This window comes from Lepisma saccharinum, chromosome 23 (genome assembly GCF_977018435.1).
Source record: "Lepisma saccharinum chromosome 23, izLepSacc3.1, whole genome shotgun sequence".
Classification (NCBI taxonomy): Eukaryota; Metazoa; Arthropoda; class Insecta; order Zygentoma; family Lepismatidae; genus Lepisma; species Lepisma saccharinum.
This window is the reverse complement of record NC_139251.1, coordinates 14,166,260-14,181,478: the sequence shown is the minus strand read 5'-3', so window position 1 is coordinate 14,181,478 and position 15,219 is coordinate 14,166,260.

Below are 15,219 nucleotides of genomic sequence, written 5' to 3'. Positions count from 1 at the left end.
CTGCATGTTCTGTGTGAGATTACATTACTGTGTGTCTAGGTTGGGCCTCTCTGTCTGTGGACATTCATGTGTCCATGCACATGTTGCCCAGCATTCATCCACACTATAGTTACTTGTGTCAGCCATCTGAAGGCAGAGAACAAATTTAATTTGTTCCACTGTGATGACGACCTGGTGGTAGCAGGACATTCGGACCACCCTGTATATTTCGTCCACAATGATGTATGATTAACACTGCAATCAAAGTTCGGCACCTCGATTCCTTGTGTAGGTCTAATTCCGATCAGCATATTTGTGCATAAAAACAAGCAATTACGAAGTACAAACTTAAACAAGAATTTCTTGATTAGTAAAAATAGAACATTCGCGAAGGGTAGTATTAGAGAGCTCACTAATTCTACCAGCCTTAGGACAGCCGCTCGGGTACTATCACACCGCGGAGGGGAGGGTGGTGGAACTTCCCACGAGGGCCCCGCGCAAACGGGAAAGGGTTGGCTACTCGAACAGCACCTTTTCCTCTCCTCATTTGGACTGGGAATTAGAGAGCTCGTGGCTTCAGGAACTAGAAGTTACATGGCCTATAAATGAATGGCCAAAACTTGGTTACCTTTTATGCACAATTGTTTTTCGGAAGTAGTCCTACACTACAGGTTTACTTTCTATCCAAATTACACGATTTTTTTCAGATGCATGGTAACGAATTAGATAACTTCTGTAGCAAAGGCTAAATGACGTATTAGGGGGTCTGAACATCCAGAAAGACTTACCAAGTACTAAAAGAAAATAATGAAAATAATATTTATTTACCTTTTGTTGTTTAATCAATGGTTATTTATTTCCTCTGAACTTATTGGACGGCAAGGATTAAATTGGAATCGTACGTCTTTGAAAGATTTAGGCACACTACTACTTACGATAAAGAATTGAATATTTTTTGAATAACAAAAAATCCTGTCGACAAAAAGCAACGTTTCTGATTAATATTTTATGGATATATATTTGAAATTAATTTCCTTGCCAGGGCACTTCCTTTTATACAAATTTTGCCTAACAAAGTTAGATAATGTATAGGTAATTGCTGTTACATCTTCATTTTTTTTTACCATCTTTTTACCTATTCATGTAATATTAATACAATATGAATTACATATTTGAATTTATATTATTCTAATTTAGCATGATTTTAATATAATTATTTTACTTTTAACATTATTATTATTGTTATTATTATTATTTCTGGTTCACTTCGTTCGGATCCCCCCGAAATACATTTATAGATACGTGCCAGCAAAGGCTTTATCTTTAACCGCTATCTGGCATTACAGCTAATTATATGTTGTTTCAGGAAATGACAGAAACAATTAAATAATTGCCTACAGCTGTAGACTACACCACAGCCAACTGAGAAGCTTTACGTGCGTGGTTACGTTGATAGATTTGTACTCGTCAAGACGCAATATGAATAATAAACGCACAATTAATGTAAAAAGAGAAAGACAACGTTCTTCATTAAAGGTATAATCCCTGAATTCGTCAAAAAAAAATCTGTGTGAGAAACATGGAAGGTATCAATCAGAATTACGGGCTGGGCTCGAGCCTGAGAAGTCCCAAATATGGTCTCAGCATAAAATGAGAATCGAAAATAGGATCCCCCCCCAAATTATTTAACTTTGTTTTTACACCCAAAACCATACATAAAATTCACAACAGTATGCTGTTCACAATTACGTATAATTAACCTGTACTTCGGATCTAATTTTAAACTGTAGGTTCAGTCGTGATTAGCATAATTGTGCGTAAAAGCAAACAGGAACCCAAATTTGAATTACAAGGTACAAATTTTAAAAGAAAATGTTATACGGTGTCATCGCAACACATGCCAGCGATATCCACCCCTTGTTAATGATGTGTAAGAAATAGAAGATTCGCGAAGGGTATTATTGGAGAGCCCACTAATTCTACCAGCCTTAGGACAGCCGCTCGCTTACTATCACACCGCGGAGGGGAGGGTGGTGGAACTTCCCACGAGGGCCCCTCGCAAACAAGAAGGGGGTGGCTACTCGAACAGCACCCTTTCCCTTCCCCATTTGGACTGGGAATTAGAGAGCTCGTGGATACAGGGAGTGGAATTTATATGGTCCACAAATGATTGACCAAATGTGTCTATTTTTACGCACACATACTGCTCGTGAGTGATCCTACAGTTTTTTGCTTGCTCTTCGAACCACCAGAATTTCTAATGTTCCCATTGAAAGTCAATGGTCATGCTACAAACCAGAAGTGTCCCGGATTGTACAAGACTGAAGCCGTGCCAGCCAAGATTACGCCTACTCCTCAACTTAGCAACGTAGAAAATCAACCTGATAAATTATATCACTCAAATGGCAGTAAGCGGAAATTCAAACTGAAATTTAACTTGGCAAATAACAAATGTAGAGTTATGAGATAAGAACTGAAAAAGTATCATATCTATATCTTCTGTTAGTCGTCATGGTACGTAACAGGATGGCCGAGTGTGTTGGACTCACTATTTCACCACCGCCTGTTTCAGGTTCGAGTCCCGGTTAAGCATAGGTGTTCCTTTGAGTGCCAACTCATCAATTTCACTTCATCATCATCACGTTCTCATAGTCCCGATTAAAATAAAGAGGCAAAGGCAATGTACAAAATAAGAAAAATACCAAACAACAGTTGTGGAGTTTGAATAGTTTATAAATTGGCACAAAACATCCCAATCTGCATGAATACTTTTCGGCTGTTTATCTCAAAACACTACATTAGTTACACATACAATTCTTGCATAGGTTCGCCATGAAAAAAAAGAGTCTATATGCCAAACAAATTATGGTTATTTTACCTGGAAGGAAATTGGAATTACTTCATCCTATCGCGATTACCGTGAATTCATTGTAGTTCCATAGATACTGTGTCGTATTGTTAAACATGTCAATACTGTTGCTCTTCAACAATGCAGCAGCGTGTGAATCAAACTTTTATTTCTAATCGAGGTTCAGCTATTACTGGATCTACGTGTGTCCATTTATCTACACTATGCAGGGAGAAGTGCTGGTCCTAATAGCATATTTGCGAGTATGAAATAAACAAAAAGAAACTTTCAGTTACCTTCTCATATGCACTGCACTGTTATCCCTAGAAAGTGTATCCATAAGCGTTTGGTGTGAAATGTAATATAATTTCGATACGACAAAAACAAACCTAAGGAGAAATGAATACAAAAGGCCGAAAGGGTACAGGTTACTTCGAAATGGACGATAACAATGAAGAATTGCTCAAAACAGTAAGAATTATCGTAACTATAAAGATAGGCAAACATAAAACTTAGCTTAAGTTTAGTTTTAGATTATAGACGTGCGCAGACCCTTTAATAAGGGAGGGGGGGGGAAACCTTGATGAAAGTTCAGTCAGGAAAGAAAAACCTCATTTTGTCTCACTGTTATAGTTTCATTTCATTGTATTGATGTGTATTTATATATACATTACATATATACATACATACATGTGTGTGTATATATAATGCAGCAACATATAGGCACCTTAACGAATAAATAAATTGTCTCTGAAATTGCCACGCTCCTTTCCCTCCAACAAATTTGTGTTCATGCATTTAAGACAAACTGTTTAGCAGCAAGAATCTGAAGTACTTAGTAGTTATAACTTCTCTCTCTCTGGTAATTTACACGGCATTATAAAAAACAAGAAGGTAGCAAGAATTATTTTAAATCCAATTTTTTTGCAAACTGAAAACAATATTGATTTACATGTAATATTGCACAAAAAATTCCATGTAGCGCCATGGCATTCTCTTTAGCATTTTTTTTTCATGTAGATCGTTCGGCGCCCAGGGTAACTCCCGCCGCCCCCTAACTACCGCTCTGAATTTTAAAGACTGTGAGAGAAGCAGACACTGCGAGCGAAGCGATCAAGAAAATTTTACGTAATGTATTTTTATTTGTATAAAATTTGATATCGATGATGGCAATTTCCCCTTTGTGCCCCCTGCAGGTGCTGGCAGTCTTGAAGAAATAATGCCAGAAAGACGTTAAAACTAATTCCATCTTGAGTACCCTTTTGTCCTGCTACTATTAGATTCTACTAGTCTTGCTTTCCTTTACCTCAATGTTTGCCCCCTTGCTCCCCTAGAATTGATTTTCGTGCAAGGTTGGGGAGCGGCAATGCCCATTGCCCCTCTGTGGTTGCGCCACTGTACCTCCTTCCCCCGCAGTTGCTTTGAACTTCAATCGGCTTGAAAATACTTGATTTTCTTTAAGAGTATAATATCATTTAATAACGGCGATAAGATTTCTAGGGGCAAGTATAATAATGTAGGGACATGGACGTCTGCAAGGAGAGGGCAAGGATGGCCACACATCCCGCTTAGAAATTTAATGTCAACCTAAAAGTATACATTTCACACGTAAAATGTGATTTCAGTTATAGTAATTTACATTAATGAGATAATTTCAAATTCAAGTGGTGCTTTTTGAAGGGGCAACACTCTTATCGGGGTAATATACCCCATGGAAAAATACCTTTCTTCTCCCTCCGTGGAAAAAAAATCTGCGGACGTCCATGATTAGGGGGGCAATTGCACACCCCGTGCGCACGCCTATGTCTTAGATTTAAACGCTTCCAAAATAGCATGTGCGTACATCAAGATTACAGTAACAGTATGCGCATAATATACGTTAATAACTTACATTATTTTCTACCGACAGACTGGTAACGAAGATAGTTATTGTTGTTGAATTCCATGGAGAAGATAAAAGTATAGAGGATGGAAGGAGAGGGACAATGCTCTTCGTTAAAGGTATCATCTCTGCAGTCACATGAAGTGTAAAAAAGACTGGGAACCTTTGTCACAACCACGGTTGGCTGCGGAGATTGAAACTACGAACCAATGGCGTGCCCAAACTTTCGCCCATTATTTCTAAGGAAAGAACGTCAAAGGCAGAAAAAGAAGTTAAAATGAGGGCTGACTACTAAAAAGTATATGTAGCCAGCCACCTTCAAATATTCTGGTCATGCCGCTGTTAACAAACTTTGGGATACCGACTCAGTACAAATTAGGAACCATAAGATATAAATTACTTCGCAACATTTAGCACCAATTATAGCTAATTTGCAATCATTAAAACTAATTCTCAGGGTTCACTTCCTAGTAGCAACACTAGCATGGATGTTTAAAAGTAGGCAAAGGAAGACATGGAAAACGAAGAAGAACATTTTTTATACAAAGAAAGTGTTTTCTTTCCTTTAAAAAAACTAGACTCCTTCGGGCTTGTATTGAAAGTGCTGCTTCTGATCTCACTTAGAACTGCAGGTTCGTTTCTGATTAGCATAAGTGTGCATAAAAGAAAAAAATACGAAACTTCGAATTACGAAGTATTAAAAAATGCTATGCAATATGGCACCGCACAGTAAAAGTAAGTTCGCAGAGGGTCGTATTCGCGATTAAAATTACCACCTGACTGAGCGCTAGTGTCGCTTCCAATATGGGCGCTCTATGTAGGATAAATCTTTGTTTACATTCAGTAACAGCGTGTTGTTATGGCTGGTATGGAAGAAACGTTTAAATTACGCGATATTTTTAAATACTGCGAGTGCGATGTGAATTCCAGGAACTATATGGAAGGTGAAACTGTGCTGAGAACGAAGCATTTAATTATGATAGGCAAAAATAACACGGAAAACGCAGACGAAACTAATGTATACGCACTGGTTCTTCAAAGCAGTCATGTTTCATCTGCGCCTTGGTTGTAACTGGGGTTCTCAAAAATGATTTGAAGAAGCAACTCACCTGTATTTGCAAAGCTTGGGCAGGAGAAAAATGTAAACATACCGTTGCAGTTCTTCCCCCAAAGAGGCAGGCTGGTTTAATAATAACACAGGATAATAATAATAGAATTCACAATTTCATCGAATCTATCTTCACTGGAAAAGGACTCTGAATGAAACAGCAACATTAGCATGTTGATTTTCTTTTCCTGGTTGCCTTTATGATTACAGCCATTAATTAATTCTCAAACTATTTTCATCTTCGCACTTGATCGACTTGCACCTGTTCCAAATTTCATACATAATACATTGTTTTCGAAAAAAATGTCTCATTCATAAAGAACAATTTAAAAACTTTACTTTCATGGTAATAGAATCATCTTTCGGAAAATGGAGTGAACACACTCGTGAATTCTTCGTACTTTCTTTGTTGCATTTCAACGTTATCCCCGATGCCAATCTTCTATCAATCAATTCTATTTTCCCTTATTTATTTACAAATTTCATTTTGTTGATTCCAGAGGTTGAAACAGATGTAAACTTTTCACTTGTCCTGACCCACAAGACGATCTAGAGCAAAAACGTGAACAGTAGACGTTACCCTTTCGAACATTTCCCATGCTTTGAACGACTTCAACACGAACATAGTATTCTATATAGAGTAGTTCCGGAAAATCTCACCAGATGGCATATCGGATAATTTTAATCGCGAATTCAAGAGCTCACTAATTCTACCAGCCTTTGGACAGCCGCTCGGGTACTATCACACCGCGGAGGGGAGGGTAGTGGAACTTCCCACGAGGGCACCGCGCAAAGGGGAAAGGGTTGGCTACTCGAACAGCACCTTTTCGTCTCCTCATTTGGACTGGGAATTAGAGAGCTCGTGGATTCAGGAAGTACCTGGCCTTCAAATGAATGGCCTTTTTTGTTAACTTTTAGGCACAAATGCTTTTCGAAAGTGTTCCTACAATGATTTTCCTTTGCTCTTCGAATCACCTCGCAATCGGGTATCGAACTCACGAACTGCAGTCTGCAAAGCCACAGCCGCAAGAGCCAAGTTTACGCCTAGTCCTCATGTTATCACTAAATTAATCAAAAACCTCAAACCCAAATTAGACATTAAAAAAGGGCGGGGAGAGTGGTCAAGACGGGAACGGTGGGTCGCATGGGGACGATCGGTTTCTCACTGATTAATACTGCTACCTCGGACCCAACGCGGTACTGCCATTCCTGGCCGTCTATATGCCAATTTGAAACAAGTTGTAGACGTAGCAGACCGACCTTCTTTTGTCCCCAAAGCTTTCAAGCTTTCGTTAGTTTTCGATTTTGCCTCTATACTGTGTTGGGTCTTATCAAACCATATTTGAACATTCAATTTTGTTAAGTATAACATTGATTCTTTCAGTTTTAAGTTAGAGTTTGGCATAATGCTTGATAAAGTTATCTTTCATCTGTGTGAAGATACTCTATGTTTTGTAGCGTCCGTTCCTGTCTGCTAAAACGGGGACATTAGGGGCAGTACAAAACGGAGTGGTCCCCGTTTTGAAAGCCACCGACCAATATTAAAATGTTTTACAACTAGGTCTGTGTTTCAATTCTCAGACAAATGTGTGATATTATGTTGTTTATTAAGTGTTTAAATTTAGTATGAGATTATTTGTTAGATGTTAAAAAATGACAATAATACTTCCTGCCTTATAATTTTATTGTATATTTCCTGGTTAACTTGACTTTTGTTCTTTCAAAAAAGTTTTTGTAACAAAATTTTTCATTACACCTCCAACTTACATGGTTTCATATTTATGAGTGCCCGATTTTACGCAACCGGTTGTCCCAAACGAGGACATTGGATATTTTCCAGAAAAATGTTTCTTTCGCCTTCGCTAATGTTCTTTTTACACAAACAACCTTGTTTCCTACTCAGAAAAGAAAAGGTTTGAAACATTATTTACATTCACAAATTTGCCTTTGGTAGGCCAAAATATGTTAGTGTTCCCATTTTGGACGATTCTCCCCTACAGAATTATGAGATGAGAATTAGAAAAAAAAATCATGCTATATTATTAATACCTTCATCCTTCTAAAAGAAAAATGAAGTTGTATGCGTCTCGGTGGCCGGGTACGTTTAGTATTTTACTCAATATCTTTAGTCCCAGGTTCGAGTCCTGGCGTTTCTTTGTGTCACTTTATCAATTTCATATAATTATCATGGCATTCTCACCTTCACGGTTAGCTTAAAAACAGAAATCGACGTAAAATACAACTGAAAAAAAAGTAGCTGTGATGGAGTTTGGGTTGTAAACTATCACAACATTTCATCGTAATCAGATAGCATGGAAACTTTACCTCAAAACTCTAAATTTCCGTAGGCCTCTCCTGTTGTGCTGCAAATTGAATACACACAAATACCAACTACACTAAACAATACACACTTATTCTATACACAGGTCGAAGTTTGGCCATATCCGTCACACGTTCGCTTTTCTTCTTCAAGAAATGTCACTCACTGGCCTGGAATAAATATTAAACCAATTGTAGATGCTTTACCTGAAAACAGATTGGAACTCTTTCAACTCAATCACGTTCAGATACCATAGATACTGTCGCGTATTGTTGGACGTTTGAATATTGTTGCATTCAAAAGATGAAAATTCTTTGCTTTATCTAATTATGTCTGTATTGGTATTAAGCCATTAGTGTAAAATTTATATTTGCCATGTCCTGTTTCACTGTTCATATTACATTAAAAGGAGCGCTACCTTAAGCTGCCAGAATCCAATATGGCCTACATAAGGTTTGCGATTGTTTCTATCAAATTCATAAAGATATAACTAATCGTAAGATTTAAAAGAGGGAACATTTCTGGACGTTTACTGAAAATTGGAGCCAATTTCAAATAATATGAGTGCAGGGAAGATTTTATTAAAAAGTTACGTTTAGGTCATTTTGGGTAAATATGCCCCCAGAGGAATTGTATAAACTTCCCCATTCTTGGTGAATAATAAAATGTAACTGGTAATCAATTCCGAGAATGCTCGCTCGCTCAAGAGTAAATTTTCTGCATAACACAAGCATAGACACGCATATACCAGGCAATAGACGTACATTTTCATCCCCGAGTGGTTTTCGGCCCCCGTGGCTACGACGCCAGGGGCCCCGGGTTCGAATCCCGGCTCGGACATAGATGTTTGTGTTCGTCTGCCCTGATGAAAAATGAGAATTGAGATAAATTGATATGTATGGATTGAATATATGATGAAGGCTCCCGGGTAGGGGTTTTCCTTGAATAAAATGTTTAAAAAAAAAAGATGGCGCAGTGGTTGAGTCCTCGCCATGTAATCAAGGGGTCCCGGGTTCAATACCCGGTGGAGGCACATTGTGGTTCAGATTCCACTTTAAACTGCATGCCCAGTCCCGATTAGCCTTACTGTGCCTAAAGTGGACTTAAAACACAAAATCTAAAAGCTAAATTTAAAATATAAGCTTGCAAATAAAGCAAGAATCGTTACGTGATTTCAAGCGTCGCCAGTTTAATCGTTAACAACATATCCGACCACTACAAAACTAAACATCATATACTAAATGTATCATGAAATAGTGAACCACGTTTTAGGTATTTAAGAGTAACATATCAGTGAATTTAATGCAATCATTTTCTTACACGGTAAAATACACTCCATTGCATGGCTTCTCGTTTCGTCATTCACACATTGAATCCTTGCACAAGAAACTGATGAATGAACTGTTCTTCGTAATTTATTTATAATCCAACAATGTTAGTATAATTGGTTCTATAGAAACAGTTACGTCTGCCGTAGAGCAAGAAAATGACTAGTATACGTGTTGTATGTAATAATTATATAATATCATTTCCAGATAGATATTTTTGGTTAGGAAATTGTCGAATCATTTCGAATGTAGTTTTTATTTTCTCAACGTTTTCTTAATAACAATATGAAAGTAACAGAATTTCCTTGAAAATCCGTTCCCATTTCCAAAAGCAAAAATTTTATCACAATGTTTGCAGTAATATGTTTATTGTGCTGGCGTATAAGTTCTTCTTCTAGCATTCATGACATCAACTGGACAAGCTGCAAATTCATAAAAATACTTAAGACTCGTATGCAACACAAGCCGAATGCAATGGACGGAAATGACAATTATACACACACACAGATACACCCGGCGTGTGCGTACGTTACAAAAAATGTGAGGAAATTGGCAGCAAAAATCTATGTTCCTTATTAAATTGCTGAGGTGTTTCTTTAAAAATAAAAAAGTAGCCGATTTTCTTACATTTCTTCATTAGCTATAAGCCTTTACTTACCTTATTGTCACAGGAATTATTTTGTGGAGAGATGCATTGTCCCATAACTGTACCAGTGATTTATCAACACCTCCACCATATTTCCTCAACACCCCTCTAACACATGGGTCCATTCACGATCATTGTGACCCTTTTACCAGATTAAATAATGTTCTTGAAATCCCCTCCGCCATTTCCGCTGGAGAAATCTCGATAAACTCCTGACTTTATCTTTGCCTTGAATGCTGACCGAAGTTACTGTAGCTCATTCAAAGATAATTGAAAAAAAATATATATTATTAAATTCACTCAGTAATATCTTTTGTATCTATTGAGGTGTTATTTATGTAGAAGATGAAAGAAACTCAAGATAAATAAAACCACATATAAACGATTTATCTGTGGTAAATTGCTGAAGTTTTCCTTGAAAAAGTGCCCGATTTTATTACTTTATTTCTTCACTAACTGTGAGGAATGAGGATATCCAGGTATTCTCCAGAATCTATTCTTTACATAGATGTACATCATTCTATTGTTTCCTAATTGCAAGTAAAAGTCACGTCTTCACGCCGATTTTCGCTAGCGAAGCCACGGAAGCACTGAGGCTTCTCAGAATCGCAGGGGGCCGTTTTCTCGGGCCCGGAGGGATGGGGGTGTTGGTGACATCAGTTTTTTACCTAGACAGCGGTGAAATTCAGCAGCGCCATCTCTTATTCTGTTTGGTAGAAGAAGTGGAAGCAAAAGTGCGAGTGGTGCTCTCAGCGCCTCTTAGCGAATTACTACAAAACTTCTTGCGAATGGGAGGTCCATGCACCGGTTTTGCTGCCTTGGATGAAGATCTGCTTATATACAGTGTGTCCGAGAAAAATATACCAATAAAGAATTTAAATAACTCAACAACCGTTAACGATAGAAATGTCAAATAACGTTTATTTGGAAGAGGGAAGAAAGGATTTTTTTACCACCAGAAAGGAAAAAATCGTAACATAATTAAGCGCATGCGCGGCTTTGTTCGTGAGTAGTCTGTACAATGGTGCCGTTTACTGTTCGTCAGAAACTTGAGTGCTGCTTTTGGTTTGGAGAATTGAAGCTCCTGTAACGGTACAAAGAAGATTCCGGCAACAATATGGACAGGAAGCACCAGAACGTCATTACATTGTTAAATGGCATAAACAATTGCTGGAAACAGGGTCTTTGTTGAGGAAGAAAGGTAGTGGTCGGAAGCGTGTGAGCGAGGATAAAGTGGTTGCAGTTCAGGAAGCTTTCCAGAGAAGCCCGCGTAAATCTGTGAGACGTGCTAGTTCTCAACTTCAAATTCCACGTTCTAGTGTGCATGATATCGTACATAAAAGGTTAAGGCTTAGAGCCTACAAGTTACAGCTTGTTCAGAAACTAAAGTGCAGTGATAAACCTGCTAGGTTTGATTATGCTAGTGAAGTGCTATCACGCATTGATGATGACAATGAATTTCTGACACACGTAACATTTTCAGATGAGGCTACCTTCCACATTTCTGGAAAAGTGCATAGGCATAACTGTAGAATATGGGGTGAGCAGAATCCCCATGCAGTTATTGAACATGAACGCGACAGTCCAAAGTTGAATGTGTGGTGTGGTTTGACACGAGATTCCGTAATTGGGCCCTTTTTCTTTGAGGAAGTTACAGGTGCAAGTTACCTGCAAATGTTGCAACAGTATGCTGTACCTCGTATACCTCATGGGTACATGTTTCAGCAGGATGCCCCCCTCCCCCCATTATGCCTGTTGTGTTACTAACTTCCTTAATAACAATTTCGCTGGTAATTGGATTGGGAGGGGTGGACCCATTAAATGGCCACCACGGTCACCAGACTTGCCTCCTTTGGACTTTTTCTTTGGGGTTATGTGAAGACTATGGTTTACCAAACACCTGTGCAAGACCTCAATGATCTCCGTGAAAGAATTATCGATGCATGTGGCTCCGTCACTCATCCATCAAATGTTGAAGAACACATGGATGAAGGTTGAGTACCGCCTTGATGTTTGTCGCGCCACCAAAGGAGCACACATTGAGATCTACTAAGGTAAAAAAAAAATTCTTGTTCTTTGGTTTAAAAAAAAAATCTATGATTTTCTCTTCCAAATAAACGTTATTTGACATTTCTGTTGTTAAACGGCTGTTTAAATTCTTTATTGGTATATTTTTTCTCGGACACACTGTATCTTTAGCTGTGTCAATAGTATCGACCTAAGAATAAACGCACTAGAATTAAATATTAAAAAAAAATACAATTACCAGCTTTGACAACACAAACATACTGTATATATCAGGATACGCATATCGAACTTTATTAACAGGACAAAAAATTCACTATGTTGTGATAATATAATATTTGATAATTCAACATATTTTATGTGCAACTTTTGCTTGAGAATTTGATTGATTTATTGATTTGCTTTATTTCACTTCCCTTCATGTGTCACTTTTGGCTAATTTGTGAAGATGGGGATAAGTGATATGATGAAATTTATGAATGGGCAAATTGGTAGTTCAGAAGCTCCTTTCTCGAGAGTTTAAAATGGACAATAAATCATTTTCTTAAGTCAAATGGGCCCAGAAAGAAACATTTAATTCCTTGAAGACTCCTGGCTTCTTGTTCTTTGAATGCTGACGACCTTGACAGCCCTGTAATTCTCTACCCATGATTGCATACAGTTTCGGCATACGCTGCAGTGTTTCCAAATCAACATACTTGCTTTTATACAAGATGAAGCTGTACTTTCAACACACACATTCTGTGTGTACCAAGTGGAAGTAAGGTAGACATTTCAATGCCTGAAGTGAAGCAACCCTGACACAACCAGAGTTTAAGCATTAACTTCTAGAATCTACAGACAAGGGTGACGGACGTTTCCATCAGTTCTGCTTACCCACTCCGATGACTTAGTTCCTTTAAAAAGCAGGTTTTTACCCATTCACTGCTTATCTTTGACCTTGAGTGAGGCCTGCAAATATATTGTGTAAATGGGCAAAGTCTACACAAGATAACTTCCTTCCTATCATCATAAATATAAAATGAACGAGTTGCTGCAAGTAATCTACTTACCTAGTTCTTTCCATGTATATTGTGTCATTAAAACACTTTTTCTCTTCCGTGACGGTCTACAAATATTTTTTGTGTGTTGATTTCTGCTTGCTTTATCAACGAGTTTGGCAACTGATAGTTTCATAGAATAGTGGAATTTTGATATTCTAAGTTCCGAAAATTTGGAGAACACCAGAAAAACCTGTCAATGTAACTTAATAGAAAAATTTCAGCTTAGAACATTCTAAATTTTGTAATTGTTATTAGGATCTGACTACCCTGAAATGTCTGCTTGTTTTAAATCCATTCAAGTCATAATGTCTTAGTTGGTATATTATAAGGTACCTGAATCCAATATGGTCTATTTGTTGTTTCCAAGTACAGTAAAACCTCGTTAATGGGGGGGGGGATAAGTTGACCGGTTTAAAGGAAGTCCGGATTAACTGAATTAACCTAAAAGAACAGTAGAAAGTGCATTAAAACTGTTTATAGCAACAAAACAAGTTTATTTTTGTGTATTTAATGGGCATACTATACAGTACAAGGTCTGCGGGAAACAGAATTTCATCAGTGGTTGACTGCCTTTTCTTTGGGAAGTTCTCTTGTTGATTTCTAGCCACATTTAAAACCTTGCATATTTATTTTTCCTTTCGTCCTGTCCAGATTAAGCGAAGTCCAGCTTATCGGGGTCCAGATTAATGAGGTTTTACTGTAGTTAAAAGGTTAATTCAACAGATGATGCTAGTATGTTATTTAGAATGTCCAAATGACGTGATTTTTTATGTTCACGTACTGTGTGTTGGAGTCACTAAGGATGAAGGTCCTTTCATTTCGCCAGACTGTGATGTGTAATCCATGGTCGTTGGTATGACGGATGACTTCCTTGTTCATTGGTTTGTAAACGATGTTATTTCCTTGTGTAATCTCATTAAGTCATTATGTAAATACAACATGAGCATATCAATAAACTTATCTACCTATAAAAATAACATTGTGGTACTTTCATTACAATTTCTGTTGCATTTCTTGATGCGAGAAAACAAAACATACTAGGCCTAAGCATTACTATTATTAAACAAAATCGTCACTACACTCATGTTATTATTTGGAACAGACTCAAATTTTCAGTAAACATCCAGAAATATTCCCTCTTTTGAATCTTGCTATTAGTTTTACCTTCCTGACTTTGTATATCATTATAAAAAATCTCAAACCTTAGGTAGGCCATATTGGGTTCAGGTACCTTATGATATGAATCCAACAGATAACATTAACATTACTTCTAGGGTTGTCCCAGACAATTTCTAGTACAGGAACTACAACTAGCAATTAGGAAGCTGTTGCTGTACAGTGGGCTGCATAAGTATTACAAAGCAAATTGTCCAGCACAGTGATTATTGTATTCGTTTCACACAATGAGAACTTCCAAGAATTGAAACATAACTTCCAATAAACTGCTGACAACTTTTGCACCACCACATATAGAAATATATTTCTAAAAAAAACTAATAGGACGTAAGTAAAAAATTAATGAAAAAATCATGGACAATTTGCAGAGTGATACTTGTCCATCCCAAAGTACATTCACCTTGCTTAGTAGTGCCACAATTTGCTTCTTTACATAGCATTTCTGTCCAACGTGCAGTTAGACAACACCAACGTTATTCGATTTTTCTTAGTGAAGAGACTGAAGCCGACCTGCGATTGCAGATATGAGAGCAAACTTTCAACAGATCACTCCAGAAATGCTGCATGCCACGTACCACAACATGTCTGTGCGCAATGGCGAACCTGTTGAGTGGTAATATGCTGGGATACAAAAACTGTGACTCTCCTACACACATGTATGTACCATTGACAGGCAATAAATTTGAATGGTTTCTGGTATATAACACTTTACTTTTATGACATCCCAAATGGCCACTTTTGGAACACCCATGCTACCAAACAAACACTCAAGACTTCAAGTCTGGATTCCTTCACCTTTGCTGTTCCAAAGCCTACCTTCAATCTTATTTTAATACAAGATTAACTGTGTAATACAAACAAAAG